The 25,017-nt window shown below is 43.1% G+C and overlaps 7 non-coding genes across 7 annotated transcripts; 4 read left to right on the forward strand and 3 right to left on the reverse strand.

Moving 5' to 3' along the window:
• Positions 1-3,359: 3,359 nt before the first annotated feature.
• TRNAD-GUC (transfer RNA aspartic acid (anticodon GUC)) lies at positions 3,360-3,431 on the reverse strand. Its single transcript has one exon. It is a non-coding gene; the product is annotated as a tRNA-Asp (tRNA).
• A 3,420-nt stretch (positions 3,432-6,851) lies between these two features.
• TRNAS-UGA (transfer RNA serine (anticodon UGA)) lies at positions 6,852-6,933 on the forward strand. The gene has a single exon. It is a non-coding gene; the product is annotated as a tRNA-Ser (tRNA).
• Positions 6,934-7,735: 802 nt separating this feature from the next.
• On the reverse strand, positions 7,736-7,807 carry TRNAD-GUC (transfer RNA aspartic acid (anticodon GUC)). The gene has a single exon. It is a non-coding gene; the product is annotated as a tRNA-Asp (tRNA).
• Positions 7,808-11,229: 3,422 nt separating this feature from the next.
• Positions 11,230-11,311, forward strand: TRNAS-UGA (transfer RNA serine (anticodon UGA)). Its single transcript has one exon. It is a non-coding gene; the product is annotated as a tRNA-Ser (tRNA).
• An 802-nt stretch (positions 11,312-12,113) lies between these two features.
• Positions 12,114-12,185, reverse strand: TRNAD-GUC (transfer RNA aspartic acid (anticodon GUC)). The gene has a single exon. It is a non-coding gene; the product is annotated as a tRNA-Asp (tRNA).
• Positions 12,186-15,595: 3,410 nt separating this feature from the next.
• Positions 15,596-15,677, forward strand: TRNAS-UGA (transfer RNA serine (anticodon UGA)). The gene has a single exon. It is a non-coding gene; the product is annotated as a tRNA-Ser (tRNA).
• Positions 15,678-17,010: 1,333 nt separating this feature from the next.
• Positions 17,011-17,092, forward strand: TRNAS-AGA (transfer RNA serine (anticodon AGA)). The gene has a single exon. It is a non-coding gene; the product is annotated as a tRNA-Ser (tRNA).
• Positions 17,093-25,017: the final 7,925 nt, after the last annotated feature.

A 25,017-nucleotide genomic window follows, 5' to 3' on the forward strand; every position in this document is an offset into this window, starting at 1 on the left:
CTGACTGAACTGCAGCCCTACACAGAACAACCTGCCATGCACTGTGTGTTCTGACACCTTTCTATCAGAACCAGCATTAACTTTCTTTCAGCAAATTGAGCTACAGTAGCTCGTCCGTTGGATTTGACCACACTGGCCAGCCTTAACCCCCATGTGCATCAATGTGCCTTGTCCACCCATGACCCTGTCGCCGGTTCACCGCTTTTCCTTCCTTGGACCACTTTTGATAGGCACTGACCACTGCAGACTGGGAACACCCGGCAAGAGCTGCAGTTTTGGAGATGCTCTCACCCAGTCGTCTAGCCATCACAACCTGGCTCTTGTCAATGTTGCTCAGATCCTTACGTTTTCCCATTCTTCCTGCTTCTAACACATCAGCTTTGAGGACAAATTGTTTACTTGCTACCAAATATATCCCACCCACTGACAGGTGCCGTGATAATAAGTTGATCAGTGTTATTCACTTCACCTGTCTGTGTGAAGTGTCATCAGCTTAACTTCCTTCCAATATTGGCTACACTGCAAGAAGACCTGCAGTCTTGGGCCAGCCTCTCCATCTAGTGGAAAGGAAGAATTAACTTTCTTTATTTGTTTTCAAACACTATATATATATATATATATATATATATATGTATTGTTATGATTTATCTGGGACAAAAGAAAATCCCAGATCAAATTTCACACCCTAATACTTCCCAAATCCAAAGCAGCCTTATTCCTACTCGCGCACCTATTCAGGAGCCTGCCACCTGCTTAGAGGCTTGGAATATTTCCTTAACCTACCGCAAAAGCAATGGATAGGGATTGAGCGCTCAGACATTAGCATCCCCTTGCGTAGACTAGCCTGGCTCATGCCACTGAACGTCCTGCACATGGTAAGTCATAATCGCTATGTCACGGCTATTAAACCTGCCTACAATGGTGCATTTCCAGATCTATAGTATAATTAGTGCTTTGAATGTTTGTAGGATTGTTAACTGTATATATATATACTTTGGCACTGAGTAGAATATATCCAAGAGTTAGTATATCTAAAAGTTCTAAAATGTATGCTTACGCAGTACTAAACCGGGTATTATGAGAGCAGCATTCTCCTTGCCAACCAACATAATGACTTTATCACACACTAAAGTAAATGCATCCTTGACGATTTATTGAGACTTTTGTAATGCTAGCACCCCCTCAACGGATTCAGAGGTGGACAGCACAGAGTAAAGCGTTTACTCTTGCAATTGGCACGAGGGTTTAATTTGTAAAAGTGTAAATCCAGCAGAACAATCAAAACTAGTAAAGTCAGGCCTCCCTTTATTGCACATTAAAGTAAATGCATCCTTGACGATTTATTGAGACTTATGTAATGCTAGCACCCCTCAACGGATTCAGAGGTGGACAGCGCAGAGTAAGGGGTTTACTCTTGCAATTGGCATGAGGGTTTAATTTGTAAAGGTGTAAACCCAGCAGAACAATCATAAATAGTAAAGTAAGGCCTCCCCATTGGGAATTTGAACCACTGTCTCTATTGCATGAGAGGCGGGGATTCTAACCACTATAACAATGACTGTCTTACTGCATCTGTTCTCAAAAGTTCTAAAACCTTCATCATTGACTTACCTTACAAAGCTTTTGTGAGGCAAGGTTTGTATGCTGGAACAGCTTATGAACATGTTAAGATTTCAGGCTGTGCTAATAAGGATAGCGACTGGGATCGAACCCGCGACCTTGGCGCCACGCTCTAACCAACTGAGCTAACCGGCCTTCCGTGTTGAGGCAAACGTGGCATAGTCCAAGGAGAACTCCTACTGTCCACGGCGCGCCTTTTCAACAGTTCAACAAGCAGTAGCTGGCATTGTTGGCCGATTCAGCCATACCACCGTAACAACAACAAAGGTTCTGTCATTTTAGCACTCTCTATGGACGCAGCCCATATTGACTTGCAAAAGCTAATTCTTCAGCCAATTTTGTTGAAGTTCTAAATACATATGACTACCATGCCTCAAATAGACATGGACACAAAATAATCCAGCTTGAAATCCTTAACATGTTCATGTTCTAATTTCTCTGAAATCCATCTTTTACTACAAATGTTCGCAACGGATAGCTGTAAATGAGCGGAAATCAAACTTTCTAGAATGCACAATATGTAAAGTAGCACAAAACAGAATTAACGTTTGGATGCTGCAAGTTCATTCAAATGCTTTTGAATTTGATGGAAAGAAATTGAGCAACACAGTAACGGTAAATTTTTAATCTCTGCATGTTCAGTGCGAAAGTAAAAATATTGGAACACAAAGGCTTTTTTTACCCGTAACGCCAAATATCTCAGTTTTCAAAATACGAGAACTGAGATTTCTGCATTTTGTTTTTACAAATTGGTCCGTTACAATATGAAGTAAACTTGAGCAACAAAAAAAAAATAAGTACCATGCATCCCCGTCGGGGAATCGAACCCCGGTCTCCCGCGTGACAGGCAGGGATACTTACCACTAAGTCGTGGCCGAGTGGTTAAGGCAATGGACTTGAAATCCATTGGGGTTTCGCCGCGCAGGTTCAAATCCTGCCGACTACAGGGATTTTCACTCTTAGAAGGAGCCCATACCAGCATTATTATAACATGTTGTGACTAGGCTGTTGTTTAGCGTTTTGTAAAATTGACTACAAAAGCGTACAAGCAATATCTGATCCCAGATACGTTGTTGTCCTATTCTTAGATCAACTTCTAGCAAACCTTCTTCTTGTGCTTATATAACAGTCAGATTGACACCAGTATTGTGTAATTCAAATATAAGCAAAATAAATAGCAAAATATAGAAACATAGCCACCCGGCGGGGATTCCTGCCACTATACTAACCAGGACTAGCATTGTATAATGTTGTCCAGCCACTGTGTTATTTATATGACATAGTACTAGCTGAATTTTACATGGACACACTGATTGGAAGATTTTCTCAAATTTGCTTTCCTTTACTGTATGAGAGCTGTAATGGTACCATTTATTAGCTTTTACGAGACAGAGTGGAATGAAAGAAGAACGCCATAATAATTAACTACTAGGATTGGAATAAAATTTATTGGATGGTGAGACTACTGGTTCATGGATTTTATTCAGTTTTTCGTCAGAATGTCAAATGCTGAATAAAAGGAGAATACTGGAGTGGAATACTGTCCACGGCGCGCCTTTTCAACAAGCAGTAGCTGGCATTGTTGGCCGATTCAGCCATACCACCGTAACAACAACAAAGGTTCTGTCATTTTAGCACTCTCTATGGAGAACTGAGATTTCTGCATTTTGTTTTTACAAATTGGTCCATTACAATATGAAGTAAACTTGAGCAAAAAAAAAAAAAAAAGAGTACCATGCCTCCCCGTCGGGGAATCGAACCCCGGTCTCCCGCGTGACAGGCGGGTATACTTACCACTATACTAACGAGGACAGGCATTTGTTGGCATTACGCATCCATGCACACACAACTATATTGAGCAAACTGTATTTGTCCCAGGCAGCAAGGCTCGTGATAGCACCATTCGGTCACTTAACCTTGCCCACCTTGCTACAGTCTAGTCACTTTGTTTTTTATGTGACATAGTACTAGCTGAACACACCGATTAGAACATATTCTCCAATTTTCTTTTACTTTGCGGTGTGAGAGCTGTAATGGTATGAGCTTTTACGAGACAGAGTGGAATAAAAGGAGAGCTACTAGGATTGGAAGAAAATTCATTCGATGCTGAGGCGACTTACTATATGTTTACTATAGATCTGGCATGATGGCGGGCTTCTTGACACACACTTGGTGCTCACATGAGACACATAAACCAAATAGCCATAACATTATGACCACCTGCCTATTATTGTGTAGGTCCCCCTTTTGCCACCAAAACAGCCCTACCCCATCGAGGCATGGACGCTACTAGACCTCTTATGGTGTGCTGTGGTATCTGGCACCAAGATGTTTACAGCAAATCCTTTAAGTCCTGTAAGTTGCGAGGTGGGGCCTCCATGGATCAGACTTGTTTGTCCAGCACATCCCACAGATGCTCGATTGGATTGAAATCTGGAGAATTTGGAGGCCGAGTCAACACATTGAACTCGTTGTTGTGTTCCTCAAACCAGGCCAGATCCCTTTTTACTTTGTGGCAGGGCGCATTATTCTCCTGAAAGAGGCCAATGCCATCAGGAAATATAGTGTCCATGAAAGGGTGTACATGGTCTGCAAAAATGCCCAGGTAGGTGGTACATGTCAAAGTAACATCTACATGAATGGCAGGACCCAAGGTTTCCCAGCAGAACATTGTCCAAAACATCACACTGTCTCCACCGGCTTGCCTTCTTCACATAGGGCATTCTGGTGCCATGGGTTGTCCAGGTAAGCAACGCACATGCACCTGGCCATCCACGTGATGTAAAAGAAAATGTGATTCATCAGACTAGGCTACCTTCTTGCATTGCTCCACGGTCCAGGTCTTATGCTCATGTGCCCATTGTAGGAGCTTTCGGCAGTGGACAGGGGTCAGCATGGGCACCCTGACTGAACTGCAGCCCTACACAGAACAACCTGCCATGCACTGTGTGTTCTGACACCTTTCTATCAGAACCAGCATTAACTTTCTTTCAGCAAATTGAGCTACAGTAGCTCGTCCGTTGGATTTGACCACACTGGCCAGCCTTAACCCCCATGTGCATCAATGTGCCTTGTCCACCCATGACCCTGTCGCCGGTTCACCGCTTTTCCTTCCTTGGACCACTTTTGATAGGCACTGACCACTGCAGACTGGGAACACCCGGCAAGAGCTGCAGTTTTGGAGATGCTCTCACCCAGTCGTCTAGCCATCACAACCTGGCTCTTGTCAATGTTGCTCAGATCCTTACGTTTTCCCATTCTTCCTGCTTCTAACACATCAGCTTTGAGGACAAATTGTTTACTTGCTACCAAATATATCCCACCCACTGACAGGTGCCGTGATAATAAGTTGATCAGTGTTATTCACTTCACCTGTCTGTGTGAAGTGTCATCAGCTTAACTTCCTTCCAATATTGGCTACACTGCAAGAAGACCTGCAGTCTTGGGCCAGCCTCTCCATCTAGTGGAAAGGAAGAATTAACTTTCTTTATTTGTTTTCAAACACTATATATATATATATATATATATATATATATATGTATTGTTATGATTTATCTGGGACAAAAGAAAATCCCAGATCAAATTTCACACCCTAATACTTCCCAAATCCAAAGCAGCCTTATTCCTACTCGCGCACCTATTCAGGAGCCTGCCACCTGCTTAGAGGCTTGGAATATTTCCTTAACCTACCGCAAAAGCAATGGATAGGGATTAAGCGCTCAGACATTAGCATCCCCTTGCGTAGACTAGCCTGGCTCATGCCACTGAACGTCCTGCACATGGTAAGTCATAATCGCTATGTCACGGCTATTAAACCTGCCTACAATGGTGCATTTCCAGATCTATAGTATAATTAGTGCTTTGAACGTTTGTAGGATTGTTAACTGTATATATATATACTTTGGCACTGAGTAGAATATATCCAAGAGTTAGTATATCTAAAAGTTCTAAAATGTATGCTTACGCAGTACTAAACCGGGTATTATGAGAGCAGCATTCTCCTTGCCAACCAACATAATGACTTTATCACACACTAAAGTAAATGCATCCTTGACGATTTATTGAGACTTTTGTAATGCTAGCACCCCCTCAACGGATTCAGAGGTGGACAGCACAGAGTAAAGCGTTTACTCTTGCAATTGGCACGAGGGTTTAATTTGTAAAAGTGTAAATCCAGCAGAACAATCAAAACTAGTAAAGTCAGGCCTCCCTTTATTGCACATTAAAGTAAATGCATCCTTGACGATTTATTGAGACTTATGTAATGCTAGCACACCTCAACGGATTCAGAGGTGGACAGCGCAGAGTAAGGGGTTTACTCTTGCAATTGGCATGAGGGTTTAATTTGTAAAGGTGTAAACCCAGCAGAACAATCATAAATAGTAAAGTAAGGCCTCCCCATTGGGAATTTGAACCACTGTCTCTACTGCATGAGAGGCGGGGATTCTAACCACTATAACAATGACTGTCTTACTGCATCTGTTCTCAAAAGTTCTAAAACCTTCATCATTGACTTACCTTAGCCACATACAAAACTTTTGTGAGGCAAGGTTTGTATGCTGGAACAGCTTATGAACACGTTAAGATTTCAGGCTGTGCTAATAATGATAGCGACTGGGATCGAACCCGCGACCTTGGCTCCACGCTCTAACCAACTGAGCTAACCGGCCTTCCGTGTTGAGGCAAACGTGGCATAGTCCAAAGAGAACTCCTACTGTCCACGGCCCGCCCTTTCAACAGTTCAACGAGCAGTAGCTGGCATTGTTGGCCGATTCAGCCATACCACCGTAACAACAACAAAGGTTCTGTCATTTTAGCACTCTCTATGGACGCAGCCCATATTGACTTGCAAAAGCTAATTCTTCAGCCAATTTTGTTGAAGTTCTAAATACATATGACTACCATGCCTCAAATAGACATGGACACAAAATAATCCAGCTTGAAATCCTTAACATGTTCATGTTCTAATTTCTCTGAAATCCATCTTTTACTACAAATGTTCGCAACGGATAGCTGTAAATGAGCGGAAATCAAACTTTCTAGAATGCACAATATGTAAAGTAGCACAAAACAGAATTAACGTTTGGATGCTGCAAGTTCATTCAAATGCTTTTGAATTTGATGGAAAGAAATTGAGCAACATAGTAACGGTAAATTTTTAATCTCTGCATGTTCAGTGCGAAAGTAAAAATATTGGAACACAAAGGCTCCTTCCAACAGCATGTTAGCGTGTAGTCGTGGCCGAGTGGTTAAGGCGATGGACTTGAAATCCATTGGGGTTTCCCCGCGCAGGTTCAAATCCTGCCGACTACGGGGATTTTCACTCTTAGAAGGAGCCGATACCAGCATTATTATAACATGTTGTGACTAGGCTGTTGTTTAGCGTTTTGTAAAATTGACTACAAAAGCGTACAAGCAATATCTGATCCCAGATACGTTGTTGTCCTATTCTTAGATCAACTTCTAGCAAACCTTCTTCTTGTGCTTATATAACAGTCAGATTCACACCAGTATTGTGTAATTCAAATATAAGCAAAATAAATAGCAAAATGTAGAAACATAGCCACCCGGCGGGGATTCTTGCCACTATACTAACCAGGACTAGCATTGTATAATGTTGTCCAGCCACTGTGTTATTTATATGACATAGTACTAGCTGAATTGTACATGGACACACTGATTGGAAGATTTTCTCAAATTTGCTTTCCTTTACTGTATGAGAGCTGTAATGGTACCATTTATTAGCTTTTACGAGACAGAGTGGAATGAAAGAAGAACGCCATAATAATTAACTACTAGGATTGGAAGAAAATTTATTGGATGGTGAGACTACTGGTTCATGGATTTTATTCAGTTTTTCGTCAGAATGTCAAATGCTGAATAAAAGGAGAATACTGGAGTGGAATACTGTCCACGGCGCGCCTTTTCAACAGTTCAACAAGCAGTAGCTGGCATTGTTGGCCGATTCAGCCATACCAACGTAACAACAACAAAGGTTCTGTCATTTTAGCACTCTCTATGGAGAACTGAGATTTCTGCATTTTGTTTTTACAAATTGGTCCATTACAATATGAAGTAAACTTGAGCAACAAAAAAAAAAAAAAGAGTACCATGCCTCCCCGTCGGGGAATCGAACCCCGGTCTCCCGCGTGACAGGCGGGGATACTTACCACTATACTAACGAGGACTGGCATTGGTGGGCATGACGCATCCATGCACACACAACTATATTGAGCCAACTGTATTTGTCCCAGGCAGCAAGGCTCGTGATAGCACCATTCGGTCACTTAACCTTGCCCACCTTGCTACAGTCTAGTCACTTTGTTTTTTATGTGACATAGTACTAGCTGAACACACCGATTAGAACATATTCTCCAATTTTCTTTTACTTTGCGGTGTGAGAGCTGTAATGGTATGAGCTTTTACGAGACAGAGTGGAATAAAAGGAGAGCTACTAGGATTGGAAGAAAATTCATTCGATGCTGAGGCGACTTACTATATGTTTACTATAGATCTGGCATGATGGCGGGCTTCTTGACACACACTTGGTGCTCACATGAGACACATAAACCAAATAGCCATAACATTATGACCACCTGCCTATTATTGTGTAGGTCCCCCTTTTGCCACCAAAACAGCCCTGCCCCATCGAGGCATGGACGCTACTAGACCTCTGATGGTGTGCTGTGGTATCTGGCACCAAGACGTTTACAGCAAATCCTTTAAGTCCTGTAAGTTGCGAGGTGGGGCCTCCATGGATCAGACTTGTTTGTCCAGCACATCCCACAGATGCTCGATTGGATTGAAATCTGGAGAATTTGGAGGCCGAGTCAACACATTGAACTCGTTGTTGTGTTCCTCAAACCAGGCCAGATCCCTTTTTACTTTGTGGCAGGGCGCATTATTCTCCTGAAAGAGGCCAATGCCATCAGGAAATATAGTGTCCATGAAAGGGTGTACATGGTCTGCAAAAATGCCCAGGTAGGTGGTACATGTCAAAGTAACATCTACATGAATGGCAGGACCCAAGGTTTCCCAGCAGAACATTGTCCAAAACATCACACTGTCTCCACCGGCTTGCCTTCTTCACATAGGGCATTCTGGTGCCATGGGTTGTCCAGGTAAGCAACGCACATGCACCTGGCCATCCACGTGATGTAAAAGAAAATGTGATTCATCAGACTAGGCTACCTTCTTGCATTGCTCCACGGTCCAGGTCTTATGCTCATGTGCCCATTGTAGGAGCTTTCGGCAGTGGACAGGGGTCAGCATGGGCACCCTGACTGAACTGCAGCCCTACACAGAACAACCTGCCATGCACTGTGTGTTCTGACACCTTTCTATCAGAACCAGCATTAACTTTCTTTCAGCAAATTGAGCTACAGTAGCTCGTCCGTTGGATTTGACCACACTGGCCAGCCTTAACCCCCATGTGCATCAATGTGCCTTGTCCACCCATGACCCTGTCGCCGGTTCACCGCTTTTCCTTCCTTGGACCACTTTTGATAGGCACTGACCACTGCAGACTGGGAACACCCGGCAAGAGCTGCAGTTTTGGAGATGCTCTCACCCAGTCGTCTAGCCATCACAACCTGGCTCTTGTCAATGTTGCTCAGATCCTTACGTTTTCCCATTCTTCCTGCTTCTAACACATCAGCTTTGAGGACAAATTGTTTACTTGCTACCAAATATATCCCACCCACTGACAGGTGCCGTGATAATAAGTTGATCAGTGTTATTCACTTCACCTGTCTGTGTGAAGTGTCATCAGCTTAACTTCCTTCCAATATTGGCTACACTGCAAGAAGACCTGCAGTCTTGGGCCAGCCTCTCCATCTAGTGGAAAGGAAGAATTAACTTTCTTTATTTGTTTTCAAACACTATATATATATATATATATATATATATATATATATGTATTGTTATGATTTATCTGGGACAAAAGAAAATCCCAGATCAAATTTCACACCCTAATACTTCCCAAATCCAAAGCAGCCTTATTCCTACTCGCGCACCTATTCAGGAGCCTGCCACCTGCTTAGAGGCTTGGAATATTTCCTTAACCTACCGCAAAAGCAATGGATAGGGATTGAGCGCTCAGACATTAGCATCCCCTTGCGTAGACTAGCCTGGCTCATGCCACTGAACGTCCTGCACATGGTAAGTCATAATCGCTATGTCACGGCTATTAAACCTGCCTACAATGGTGCATTTCCAGATCTATAGTATAATTAGTGCTTTGAACGTTTGTAGGATTGTTAACTGTATATATATATACTTTGGCACTGAGTAGAATATATCCAAGAGTTAGTATATCTAAAAGTTCTAAAATGTATGCTTACGCAGTACTAAACCGGGTATTATGAGAGCAGCATTCTCCTTGCCAACCAACATAATGACTTTATCACACACTAAAGTAAATGCATCCTTGACGATTTATTGAGACTTTTGTAATGCTAGCACCCCCTCAACGGATTCAGAGGTGGACAGCACAGAGTAAAGCGTTTACTCTTGCAATTGGCACGAGGGTTTAATTTGTAAAAGTGTAAATCCAGCAGAACAATCAAAACTAGTAAAGTCAGGCCTCCCTTTATTGCACATTAAAGTAAATGCATCCTTGACGATTTATTGAGACTTATGTAATGCTAGCACCCCTCAACGGATTCAGAGGTGGACAGCGCAGAGTAAGGGGTTTACTCTTGCAATTGGCATGAGGGTTTAATTTGTAAAGGTGTAAACCCAGCAGAACAATCATAAATAGTAAAGTAAGGCCTCCCCATTGGGAATTTGAACCACTGTCTCTACTGCATGAGAGGCGGGGATTCTAACCACTATAACAATGACTGTCTTACTGCATCTGTTCTCAAAAGTTCTAAAACCTTCATCATTGACTTACCTTAGCCACATACAAAACTTTTGTGAGGCAAGGTTTGTATGCTGGAACAGCTTATGAACACGTTAAGATTTCAGGCTGTGCTAATAAGGATAGCGACTGGGATCGAACCCGCGACCTTGGCGCCACGCTCTAACCAACTGAGCTAACCAGCCTTCTGTGTTGAGGCAAACGTGGCATAGTCCAAAGAGAACTCCTACTGTCCACGGCCCGCCCTTTCAACAGTTCAACGAGCAGTAGCTGGCATTGTTGGCCGATTCAGCCATACCACCGTAACAACAACAAAGGTTCTGTCATTTTAGCACTCTCTATGGACGCAGCCCATATTGACTTGCAAAAGCTAATTCTTCAGCCAATTTTGTTGAAGTTCTAAATACATATGACTACCATGCCTCAAATAGACATGGACACAAAATAATCCAGCTTGAAATCCTTAACATGTTCATGTTCTAATTTCTCTGAAATCCATCTTTTACTACAAATGTTCGCAACGGATAGCTGTAAATGAGCGGAAATCAAACTTTCTAGAATGCACAATATGTAAAGTAGCACAAAACAGAATTAACGTTTGGATGCTGCAAGTTCATTCAAATGCTTTTGAATTTGATGGAAAGAAATTGAGCAACATAGTAACGGTAAATTTTTAATCTCTGCATGTTCAGTGCGAAAGTAAAAATATTGGAACACAAAGGCTCCTTCCAACAGCATGTTAGCGTGTAGTCGTGGCCGAGTGGTTAAGGCGATGGACTTGAAATCCATTGGGGTTTCCCCGCGCAGGTTCAAATCCTGCCGACTACGGGGATTTTCACTCTTAGAAGGAGCCGATACCAGCATTATTATAACATGTTGTGACTAGGCTGTTGTTTAGCGTTTTGTAAAATTGACTACAAAAGCGTACAAGCAATATCTGATCCCAGATACGTTGTTGTCCTATTCTTAGATCAACTTCTAGCAAACCTTCTTCTTGTGCTTATATAACAGTCAGATTCACACCAGTATTGTGTAATTCAAATATAAGCAAAATAAATAGCAAAATATAGAAACATAGCCACCCGGCGGGGATTCTTGCCACTATACTAACCAGGACTAGCATTGTATAATGTTGTCCAGCCACTGTGTTATTTATATGACATAGTACTAGCTGAATTGTACATGGACACACTGATTGGAAGATTTTCTCAAATTTGCTTTCCTTTACTGTATGAGAGCTGTAATGGTACCATTTATTAGCTTTTACGAGACAGAGTGGAATGAAAGAAGAACGCCATAATAATTAACTACTAGGATTGGAAGAAAATTTATTGGATGGTGAGACTACTGGTTCATGGATTTTATTCAGTTTTTCGTCAGAATGTCAAATGCTGAATAAAAGGAGAATACTGGAGTGGAATACTGTCCACGGCGCGCCTTTTCAACAGTTCAACAAGCAGTAGCTGGCATTGTTGGCCGATTCAGCCATACCAACGTAACAACAACAAAGGTTCTGTCATTTTAGCACTCTCTATGGAGAACTGAGATTTCTGCATTTTGTTTTTACAAATTGGTCCATTACAATATGAAGTAAACTTGAGCAACAAAAAAAAAAAAAAGAGTACCATGCCTCCCCGTCGGGGAATCGAACCCCGGTCTCCCGCGTGACAGGCGGGGATACTTACCACTATACTAACGAGGACTGGCATTGGTGGGCATGACGCATCCATGCACACACATCTATATTGAGCCAACTGTATTTGTCCCAGGCAGCAAGGCTCGTGATAGCACCATTCGGTCACTTAACCTTGCCCACCTTGCTACAGTCTAGTCACTTTGTTTTTTATGTGATATAGTACTAGCTGAACACACCGATTAGAACATATTCTCCAATTTTCTTTTACTTTGCGGTGTGAGAGCTGTAATGGTATGAGCTTTTACGAGACAGAGTGGAATAAAAGGAGAGCTACTAGGATTGGAAGAAAATTCATTCGATGCTGAGGCGACTTACTATATGTTTACTATAGATCTGGCATGATGGCGGGCTTCTTGACACACACTTGGTGCTCACATGAGACACATAAACCAAATAGCCATAACATTATGACCACCTGCCTATTATTGTGTAGGTCCCCCTTTTGCCACCAAAACAGCCCTGCCCCATCGAGGCATGGACGCTACTAGACCTCTGATGGTGTGCTGTGGTATCTGGCACCAAGACGTTTACAGCAAATCCTTTAAGTCCTGTAAGTTGCGAGGTGGGGCCTCCATGGATCAGACTTGTTTGTCCAGCACATCCCACAGATGCTCGATTGGATTGAAATCTGGAGAATTTGGAGGCCGAGTCAACACATTGAACTCGTTGTTGTGTTCCTCAAACCAGGCCAGATCCCTTTTTACTTTGTGGCAGGGCGCATTATTCTCCTGAAAGAGGCCAATGCCATCAGGAAATATAGTGTCCATGAAAGGGTGTACATGGTCTGCAAAAATGCCCAGGTAGGTGGTACATGTCAAAGTAACATCTACATGAATGGCAGGACCCAAGGTTTCCCAGCAGAACATTGTCCAAAACATCACACTGTCTCCACCGGCTTGCCTTCTTCACATAGGGCATTCTGGTGCCATGGGTTGTCCAGGTAAGCAACGCACATGCACCTGGCCATCCACGTGATGTAAAAGAAAATGTGATTCATCAGACTAGGCTACCTTCTTGCATTGCTCCACGGTCCAGGTCTTATGCTCATGTGCCCATTGTAGGAGCTTTCGGCAGTGGACAGGGGTCAGCATGGGCACCCTGACTGAACTGCAGCCCTACACAGAACAACCTGCCATGCACTGTGTGTTCTGACACCTTTCTATCAGAACCAGCATTAACTTTCTTTCAGCAAATTGAGCTACAGTAGCTCGTCCGTTGGATTTGACCACACTGGCCAGCCTTAACCCCCATGTGCATCAATGTGCCTTGTCCACCCATGACCCTGTCGCCGGTTCACCGCTTTTCCTTCCTTGGACCACTTTTGATAGGCACTGACCACTGCAGACTGGGAACACCCGGCAAGAGCTGCAGTTTTGGAGATGCTCTCACCCAGTCGTCTAGCCATCACAACCTGGCTCTTGTCAATGTTGCTCAGATCCTTACGTTTGCCCATTCTTCCTGCTTCTAACACATCAGCTTTGAGGACAAATTGTTCACTTGCTACCAAATATATCCCACCCACTGACAGGTGCTGTGATAATAAGTTGATCAGTGTTATTCAATTCACCTGTCTGTGTGAAGTGTCATCAGCTTAACTTCCTTCCAATATTGGCTACACTGCAAGAAGACCTGCAGTCTTGGGCCAGCCTCTCCATCTAGTGGAAAGGAAGAATTAACTTTCTTTATTTGTTTTCAAACACTATATATATATATATATATATATGTATTGTTATGATTTATCTGGGACAAAAGAAAATCCCAGATCAAATTTCACACCCTAATACTTCCCAAATCCAAAGCAGCCTTATTCCTACTCGCGCACCTATTCAGGAGCCTGCCACCTGCTTAGAGGCTTGGAATATTTCCTTAACCTACCGCAAAAGCAATGGATAGGGATTGAGCGCTCAGACATTAGCATCCCCTTGCGTAGACTAGCCTGGCTCATGCCACTGAACGTCCTGCACATGGTAAGTCATAATCGCTATGTCACGGCTATTAAACCTGCCTACAATGGTGCATTTCCAGATCTATAGTATAATTAGTGCTTTGAACGTTTGTAGGATTGTTAACTGTATATATATATACTTTGGCACTGAGTAGAATATATCCAAGAGTTAGTATATCTAAAAGTTCTAAAATGTATGCTTACGCAGTACTAAACCGGGTATTATGAGAGCAGCATTCTCCTTGCCAACCAACATAATGACTTTATCACACACTAAAGTAAATGCATCCTTGACGATTTATTGAGACTTTTGTAATGCTAGCACCCCCTCAACGGATTCAGAGGTGGACAGCACAGAGTAAAGCGTTTACTCTTGCAATTGGCACGAGGGTTTAATTTGTAAAAGTGTAAATCCAGCAGAACAATCAAAACTAGTAAAGTCAGGCCTCCCTTTATTGCACATTAAAGTAAATGCATCCTTGACGATTTATTGAGACTTATGTAATGCTAGCACCCCTCAACGGATTCAGAGGTGGACAGCGCAGAGTAAGGGGTTTACTCTTGCAATTGGCATGAGGGTTTAATTTGTAAAGGTGTAAACCCAGCAGAACAATCATAAATAGTAAAGTAAGGCCTCCCCATTGGGAATTTGAACCACTGTCTCTACTGCATGAGAGGCGGGGATTCTAACCACTATAACAATGACTGTCTTACTGCATCTGTTCTCAAAAGTTCTAAAACCTTCATCATTGACTTACCTTAGCCACATACAAAACTTTTGTGAGGCAAGGTTTGTATGCTGGAACAGCTTATGAACACGTTAAGATTTCAGGCTGTGCTAATAAGGATAGCGACTGGGATCGAACCCGCGACCTTGGCGCCACGCTCTAACCAACTGAGCTAACCGGCCTTCCGTGTTGAGGCAAACGTGGCATAGTCCAAAGAGAACTCCTACTGTCCACGGCCCGCCCTTTCAACAGTTCAACGAGCAGTAGCTGGCATTGTTGGCCGATTCAGCCATACCACCGTAACAACAACAAAGGTTCTGTCATTTTAGCACTCTCTATGGACGCAGCCCATATTGACTTGCAAAAGCTAATTCTTCAGCCAATTTTGTTGAAGTTCTAAATACATATGACTACCATGCCTCAAATAGACATGGACACAAAATAATCCAGCTTGAAATCCTTAACATGTTCATGTTCTAATTTCTCTGAAATCCATCTTTTACTACAAATGTTCGCAACGGATAGCTGTAAATGAGCGGAAATCAAACTTTCTAGAATGCACAATATGTAAAGTAGCACAAAACAGAATTAACGTTTGGATGCTGCAAGTTCATTCAAATGCTTTTGAATTTGATGGAAAGAAATTGAGCAACATAGTAACGGTAAATTTTTAATCTCTGCATGTTCAGTGCGAAAGTAAAAATATTGGAACACAAAGGCTCCTTCCAACAGCATGTTAGCGTGTAGTCGTGGCCGAGTGGTTAAGGCGATGGACTTGAAATCCATTGGGGTTTCCCCGCGCAGGTTCAAATCCTGCCGACTACGGGGATTTTCACTCTTAGAAGGAGCCGATACCAGCATTATTATAACATGTTGTGACTAGGCTGTTGTTTAGCGTTTTGTAAAATTGACTACAAAAGCGTACAAGCAATATCTGATCCCGGATACGTTGTTGTCCTATTCTTAGATCAACTTCTAGCAAACCTTCTTCTTGTGCTTATATAACAGTCAGATTCACACCAGTATTGTGTAATTCAAATATAAGCAAAATAAATAGCAAAATATAGAAACATAGCCACCCGGCGGGGATTCCTGCCACTATACTAACCAGGACTAGCATTGTATAATGTTGTCCAGCCACTGTGTTATTTATATGACATAGTACTAGCTGAATTGTACATGGACACACTGATTGGAAGATTTTCTCAAATTTGCTTTCCTTTACTGTATGAGAGCTGTAATGGTACCATTTATTAGCTTTTACGAGACAGAGTGGAATGAAAGAAGAACGCCATAATAATTAACTACTAGGATTGGAAGAAAATTTATTGGATGGTGAGACTACTGGTTCATGGATTTTATTCAGTTTTTCGTCAGAATGTCAAATGCTGAATAAAAGGAGAATACTGCAGTGGAATACTGTCCACGGCGCGCCTTTTCAACAGTTCAACAAGCAGTAGCTGGCATTGTTGGCCGATTCAGCCATACCAACGTAACAACAACAAAGGTTCTGTCATTTTAGCACTCTCTATGGAGAACTGAGATTTCTGCATTTTGTTTTTACAAATTGGTCCGTTACAATATGAAGTAAAATTGAGCAACAAAAAAAAAAAAAAAGTACCATGTCTCCCCGTCAGGGAATCAAACCACGGTCTCCCGCGTGACAGGCGGGGATACTTACCACTATACTAACGAGGACTGGCATTGGGGGGGCATGACGCATCCATGCACACACAACTATATTGAGCAAACTGTATTTGTCCCAGGCAGCAAGGCTCGTGATAGCACCATTCGGTCACTTAACCTTGCCCACCTTGCTACAGTCTAGTCACTTTGTTTTTTTATGTGACATAGTACTAGCTGAACACACAGATTAGAACATATTCTCCAATTTTCTTTTACTTTGCGGTGTGAGAGCTGTAATGGTACTGTTTATGAGCTTTTACGAGACAGAGTGGAATAAAAGGAGAGCTACTAGGATTGGACGAAAATTCATTCGATGCTGAGGCGACTTACTATATGTTTACTATAGATCTGGCATGATGGCGGGCTTCTTGACACACACTTGGTGTCGTGGGTTTGATATAAAGAGTGTGTGGGAGAAGGATTGTATGCTATAACTGCTCACACACGCACATGTGTACACCTGATTCTGTGAGTAGTTGTGGCCGAGTGGTTAAGGCGATGGACTAGAAATCCATTGGGGTCTCCCCGCGCAGGCTCGAATCCTGCCGACTACGACCCTTTTCTCTTAGTGTGTATAAATTCGCAGCAAGCTCTTTTTTTTCTTTTTTTTACCCGTAACGCCAAATATCTCAGTTTTCAAAATACGAGAACTGAGATTTCTGCATTTTGTTTTTACAAATTGGTCCGTTACAATATGAAGTAAAATTGAGCAACAAAAAAAAAAAAAAAAGTACCATGTCTCCCGGTCAGGGAATCAAACCCCGGTCTCCCACGCAAACTGTATTTGTCCCAGGCAGCAAGGCTCGTGATAGCACCATTCGGTCACTTAACCTTGCCCACCTTGCTACAGTCTAGTCACTTTGTTTTTTATGTGACATAGTACTAGCTGAACACACCGATTAGAACATATTCTCCAATTTTCTTTTACTTTGCGGTGTGAGAGCTGTAATGGTATGAGCTTTTACGAGACAGAGTGGAATAAAAGGAGAGCTACTAGGATTGGAAGAAAATTCATTCGATGCTGAGGCGACTTACTATATGTTTACTATAGATCTGGCATGATGGCGGGCTTCTTGACACACACTTGGTGCTCACATGAGACACATAAACCAAATAGCCATAACATTATGACCACCTGCCTATTATTGTGTAGGTCCCCCTTTTGCCACCAAAACAGCCCTGCCCCATCGAGGCATGGACGCTACTAGACCTCTGATGGTGTGCTGTGGTATCTGGCACCAAGACGTTTACAGCAAATCCTTTAAGTCCTGTAAGTTGCGAGGTGGGGCCTCCATGGATCAGACTTGTTTGTCCAGCACATCCCACAGATGCTCGATTGGATTGAAATCTGGAGAATTTGGAGGCCGAGTCAACACATTGAACTCGTTGTTGTGTTCCTCAAACCAGGCCAGATCCCTTTTTACTTTGTGGCAGGGCGCATTATTCTCCTGAAAGAGGCCAATGCCATCAGGAAATATAGTGTCCATGAAAGGGTGTACATGGTCTGCAAAAATGCCCAGGTAGGTGGTACATGTCAAAGTAACATCTACATGAATGGCAGGACCCAAGGTTTCCCAGCAGAACATTGTCCAAAACATCACACTGTCTCCACCGGCTTGCCTTCTTCAAATAGGGCATTCTGGTGCCATGGGTTGTCCAGGTAAGCAACGCACATGCACCTGGCCATCCACGTGATGTAAAAGAAAATGTGATTCATCAGACTAGGCTACCTTCTTGCATTGCTCCACGGTCCAGGTCTTATGCTCATGTGCCCATTGTAGGAGCTTTCGGCAGTGGACAGGGGTCAGCATGAACTGCAGCCCTACACAGAACAACCTGCCATGCACTGTGTGTTCTGACACCTTTCTATCAGAACCAGCATTAACTTTCTTTCAGCAAATTGAGCTACAGTAGCTCGTCCGTTGGATTTGACCACACTGGCCAGCCTTAACCCCCATGTGCATCAATGTGCCTTGTCCACCCATGACCCTGTCGCCGGTTCACCGCTTTTCCTTCCTTGGATCACTTTTGATAGGCACTGACCACTGCAGACTGGGAACACCCGGCAAGAGCTGCAGTTTTGGAGATGCTCTCACCCAGTCGTCTAGCCATCACAACCTGGCTCTTGTCAATGTTGCTCAGATCCTTACGTTTGCCCATTCTTCCTGCTTCTAACACATCAGCTTTGAGGACAAATTGTTCACTTGCTACCAAATATATCCCACCCACTGACAGGTGCTGTGATAATAAGTTGATCAGTGTTATTCAATTCACCTGTCTGTGTGAAGTGTCATCAGCTTAACTTCCTTCCAATATTGGCTACACTGCAAGAAGACCTGCAGTCTTGGGCCAGCCTCTCCATCTAGTGGAAAGGAAGAATTAACTTTCTTTATTTGTTTTCAAACACTATATATATATATATATATATATATATATATATATATATATATGTATTGTTATGATTTATCTGGGACAAAAGAAAATCCCAGATCAAATTTCACACCCTAATACTTCCCAAATCCAAAGCAGCCTTATTCCTACTCGCGCACCTATTCAGGAGCCTGCCACCTGCTTAGAGGCTTGGAATATTTCCTTAACCTACTGCAAAAGCAATGGATAGGGATTGAGCGCTCAGACATTAGCATCCCCTTGCGTAGACTAGCCTGGCTCATGCCACTGGACGTCCAGCACATGGTAAATCATAATCGCTATGTCACGGCTATTAAACCTGCCTACAATGGTGCATTTCCAGATCTATAGTATAATTAGTGCTTTGAACGTTTGTAGGATTGTTAACTGTATATATATATACTTTGGCACTGAGTAGAATATACTTGGTGTCGTGGGTTTGATATAAAGAGTGTGTGGGAGAAGGATTGTATGCTACAATTGCCCAGCAGAACAATCATAAATAGTAAAGTTAGGCCTCCCCATTGGGAATTTGAACCACTGTCTCTATTGCGTGAGAGGTGGGGATTCTAACCACTGTAACAATGACTTACTTGTATCTTACTGCATCTGTTCTCAAAAGTTCTAAAACCTTCATCATTGACTTACCTTAGCCACATACAAATCTTTTTGTGAGACAAGCCCCAACAGAAATGCCAGCAGCAGCGGAGGTTTTCTGTGCGCATCACACAGACCTCCACCGGTGGCCCCACTAGACACCAAGGAATCTGAAGTCTAGGGATGCACTGGTAAGTCAATGGAGGGTAAGAGTGTGTCATCAACCATGCCGACGACCGATCCGCAGCCACTCACCGGAATACCTGCGGGTCTATCCTCCGCCGCATCCACGCCACATCTAGCCGGTATAGATGAGGGTCTTTTTCTCTGCTTCAGGAAGGAGGGGGCCGCGCACGTTCCCGATGACGTCACCAGCCCGGGAACATTCAAAACTTGGTATATTTTGTCTCTGAGTGTTTCCAGATTTTGCTGAGCTATAATTCATTGTGACCCTGCTTGTTTAAACAGACTTTGATGTTTTTCTGGATACCCTGACGCTGGCTTGTTTAGCGAACTCTGATTATTTTCTGATTCCCCAATCCCGGCTTGTTTATATGGACTTTGATGTTTTTCTGAATACTAGTCTTGCGCATTCGTCTTCGGGCGAACATGAAAACGAGCACGAAGAGGCCGTTTTTTTGTTCGTTCCGAAGACACGTCGAAGAGAATACAGTGCCGGCAAAACGTAGGTGAAGACGAAGACTCACAACCACGAAGAATCGAAGATTCTTTGTGATCGTCTTCGTTTTTGCTGCGCAGCCACCAAAATTTCAAACAGGAGTGAGCTGATCTCGTCTGTCCAATCAGCTCACTCTTGTGACGTCACGCTAAGGGTCTCGTCCAATGCCTGTGCTGCTGTTTTTTGAATTCTGAAGGCGCCTTTATAAGACCAGAGCTTGCCTGAGAGATCCATTCATTTTTCGCTGTGACTGCTTTGGCAACACTGCTGTGCTGCATCCAAGCGTTACAGAGAGATTGTTCTGTTCTGTGTGAGACTGGTAAGCCTTAGCCTGCCATTTCTCACAGTGTACTTCATCCTCACTTCAGTGCTACTTAATATAATTAATAATAATAATTTGATTAATTTAATTTTTTTATTTATTTAATTTGTCATCAACTGTAGTGTAAGTGCTGTTGAGCTGACAGTGCACTCAGTGCCTCAGTGGCACTGGGGTGCCCTTGCCCTGGGCTGGCACTAGTGCCTACTGCCTGTCCTGCTTAAATAAAATAAATAGAATTTATAAATAATAATTTAATAGAATCTATAATTGAATAGTTCATTATAATATTATATATATATATATATATATATATTTGTCAGTCATATATATATATACTATAGTATACTAGTGTAGAGTGTACTGTAGACATTCATCTACTAGTGTCTAATTTAAAATCAGTAATATTAATTAATATAATTAATAATTGAATTCATTATAAAATTATATATATATTTGTCAGTTATAGTTAGTAATAGTATACTAGTGTAGAGTGTACTGTAGACATTCAAGACAACTACTAGTGTCTAATCTAAAATCAGTAATATCAATAATTCTATAATTCTTTCTTATCTTAATAGTTAATTTAATTAGCTATAAATAAAAGTAATAATATTAATTAATTACTACTAGCGTATAGTTCAGCTAATCTTATTAGTACTGGTGCTGCAGCTCTATAGTTTGTGCTTTGTTTTAGCAACAGCAAGAGACCAAGTCAAATTTTCTTAATTAATAATCTTTCATTTTATTTCATTTGTTTTGCTCACCTCAGTCCATCAGTGAAGTGAACTTGTTGGGCTAGTGAGTGCAGCCTCATAAGTGCTGTGTTTTTTTTTGATCAGCAAGCATTGACCTTAACTGTTTTGCAAAGATTTTCTCATTTATTTTACATTTTATTTCAATTTTATTAAAAGTACCCTTAGTGTTTTGCTCACCTCAGTCCATCAGTGAAGTGAACTTGTTGGGCTAGTGAGTGCAGCCGCATAAGTGCTGTGTGTTTTTGTTCAGCAAGCAGTGAAGCTAACTGTTTTGCTGTGACATATTATTTTATTTCTAATTCTTTTCAAGAAAAATTGACTGTGACGAGCTGTACTAAGCAAAGCTTCAAGCTACTAGCTGTAGTACTAAAAGAATTCTAATCTTCTTTAATCTTAATCTATAATATATTATAAATAATATATAACAATATAAATTCTAATTTATAATCTATAATATAAGTAATTCTAATTCTAAATTCTAATTCATAATCTATATTCTTCTATCTATAATACATAATATATAAGTAAATTATTTCTAATCTATTAATATTATATAATTTAATATTAATTAATAAATCATATACTGAATCTGATTTAACCTCACTTTAGCTTAGTGGGTTTGAGAGCGTCTGCCTAGAGGTAGACTTATAGTAAGGAAATATAGCTTTAGGCTAGCATAGTAGTAGGCTAAGCTCTTAGGCCCGTGTAAATTCAAATTAAAAATAAAAGTAACGCGACTGATTGGTCAGTTCATTGCTGTTAGAGGGGCATCCTTCTCTATGACCGAAGGGGAGCCTTTCAAACAATTGATGGCGGCTGTGGCTCCACAATATACAGTTCCGTCACGTTCCACTTTCAGCAGGAACATTGTCCCCTCATTGTATCGGTCCTGTGTTGCAGCAGTGAAAGAGGAGCTTTCCAAGGCTGCTGGTCAGTCTGTTCATTTCACTACAGATTTGTGGAGTGCACCTAGCGGCCAGCATGCCTTTCTTTCTTTGACAGCACACTGGTGGCAGCCCGGTGTGTATAAGGAAGCTGCTGCAGCAGGCTACCGATCTTTCCTTCTCTATGCAGAAGTGATGGATGAAAAGCACACTTCCCAAAATATTCTGCATGCAATGAGGAAAATGTTTAGCCTTTGGGTGGGAGCAGAGGCGGGCACCAATGTTGAAGTTGGTTTTGTGGTAACTGACGGAGGTGCCAATATGGTGAAAGCGCTGCGAGATGGTCATATTGTTGGTGTGCGCTGTGCAGCCCACATCATCCATCTTGTAGTGAAGGCAGCAATGTCAGAAGGAACTAATGTGGCAACAGTAGTTCTGTCCCGCTGCAGAAAGATCGCTGGGCACTTTCACCATAGTGTTAAGGCTAGCCAACTTTTGAGGGAAGAGCAAGACAGGTCAGGTCTTCCCGTACACTGCCTACGTCAGGATGTCAGTACACGGTGGAACTCCACGTTAGACATGCTGGAGAGGATTTTGGAGCAGCAGAGGGCAATCCATAATCTTGCCTCAGAGCACAGTATTGGGATTACCTCTCCATTGAATAGGGAGGATTGGACAGTGGTCGCCCAGCTAGTGGCAGTCCTTAAACCATTCAGGGATGCCACAGAAAATTTAAGCTCAAACACTGCCAGTCTGGCCCAGGTAATCCCAGTGTTCTCCCATCTAGGCAGCAAGATGGATGTGTTCCTTGGAAACCGTGAGGCTGTTCAAGGTGGCACTCTACATCCTGACGTAGCAGCCATAGTCAGGAAGCTGAAGGATCTGCTAAAAGTACACCTTCGCAAAAGAATGGAAGAGAGTCCCGAAATGATGCTAGCGTGCCTTTGCGATCCAAGAATTAAGGGAAAGCTAGCTTTGAAATTTAATGTTCTCAGTAGCTACCGGGAGCAATTGGTCAACAAGTGACTGGCAGCGTAAAATGGGAATGCTGTCCGAGGAGGGAGAGGTGATGTGGTCTGCTACTCCTAGCAGCAGCATCAGCAGCAGTGCCACAAGCAGCACAACACAGCTGAGTGGAGCAGCTGCGTTTTGGGAAGAGGCACTTGGGAGTATAGTTGGACCATCTGACAGAGCTAGCAGCAGAAAGAAGAGTAGTACTGCTGAAATGGTCAAACTTTACCTCTGTGTCCCTAATGGAGAGGGTAGTTTCTCCCCCCTGGCTGCGTCTGTTTGCGGTGTGGCAACGCCTGCTACCTCCGCCGGTGTAGCCAACTTACGCTAGGGCCTTGTGTCTGAGTTCTGGAAGTCCGCTCCCAAACGCTAAGGACTGACAGTGTTTGGATGCTTTGCCCTGGGGTGAAACAGGTGAGCGGGTCGTCAATTGCCCACTCATTCGCCTTTTCCAATGCTGCTGCTGCAGGTGGTGGTGGTGGCAGCGTCTCTTCTCTGCCAGTTCGCTTCCTGGCTAGAGTCATGCCCAAAATGTCCCTAATGGTAAGGGCAGTTTCTCCCCCCTGGCTGCGTCTGTTTGCGGTGTGACAACGCCTGCTACCTCCGCCGGAGTGGCCAGCTTACGCTAGGGCCTTGTGTCTGAGCTCTGGAAGTCCCCTGCCAAACGTCTAGGACTGACAGTGTTTGGATGTTTGCGGTGTGGCAACACCTGCTACCTCCGCCGGAGTGGCCAGCTTACGCTAGGGCCTTGTGTCTGAGCTCTGGAAGTCTGCTGCCAAACGTCTAAGACTGACAGTGTTTGGGTGCTTTGCCCTGGGGTGAAACAGGTGAGTGGGTCGCCAATTGCACACTCATTCGCCTTTCCCAATTCTGCTGCTGCTGCTGCTGGTGGTGCCAGCGTCTCTTCAATGCCAGTTCGCTTCCTGGCTAGTGTCATGCCTCAAATGTCCCTAATGGTAAGGGCAGTTTCTCCCCCCTGGTTGCACTTGCTGCGGTGTGGCAACGCCTGCTACCTCCGCCAATGTAGCCAGTTTACGCTAGGGCCTTGTGTCTGAGCTCTGGAAGTCTGCTGCCAAACGTCTAAGACAGTGTTTGGGTGCTTTGCCCTGGGGTGAAACAGGTGAGTGGGTCGCCAATTGCCCACTCATTCACCTTTCCCATTTTTCAATGCTGCTGCTGCTGGTGGTGGTTGTGGTGGTGGTGCCAGCGTCTCTTCTGTGCCAGTTCGCTTCCTGGCTAGAGTCATGCCCAAAATGTCCCTAATGGTAAGGGCAGTTTCTCCCCCCTGGCTGCGTCTGTTTGCGGTGTGACAACGCCTGCTACCTCCGCCGGAGTGGCCAGCTTACGCTAGGGCCTTGTGTCTGAGCTCTGGAAGTCCGCTGCCAAACGTCTAGGACTGACAGTGTTTGGATGCTTTGCTCTGGGGTGAAACAGGTGAGTGGATCGCCAATTGCCCACTCATTCGCCTTTTCCATTTCCTTTTCCATTTCCAATTCATTATTTTCCTTCTGATACACAACCAACCAACCAAACATAACACACACAATAACACAAAGAACACAGTGACATAACACACAACACATATAACACACAGTGACAACACACATAACACACATAACACATACACGTACAATGCACAAATCACAAGGACCTTTCCTCTTGTTATTTGTCCTGGCCTTCACTTCTACACTCACTAGCACACTTCATACTATAACATTTTTCCATCCACATACCTGCCAACAGACCCAACTTTTTCAGGGACAGTCCTGCTTTTTTCCAGTCCTGTCCCATCTAATTTAGCTATCTAGGTATGCAAATACAC

Source organism: Sceloporus occidentalis, unplaced genomic scaffold (genome assembly GCF_023333645.1).
Source record: "Sceloporus occidentalis isolate IW3139 unplaced genomic scaffold, rSceOcc1.0.p SCAF_22, whole genome shotgun sequence".
NCBI classification, from domain to species: domain Eukaryota; kingdom Metazoa; phylum Chordata; class Lepidosauria; order Squamata; family Phrynosomatidae; genus Sceloporus; species Sceloporus occidentalis.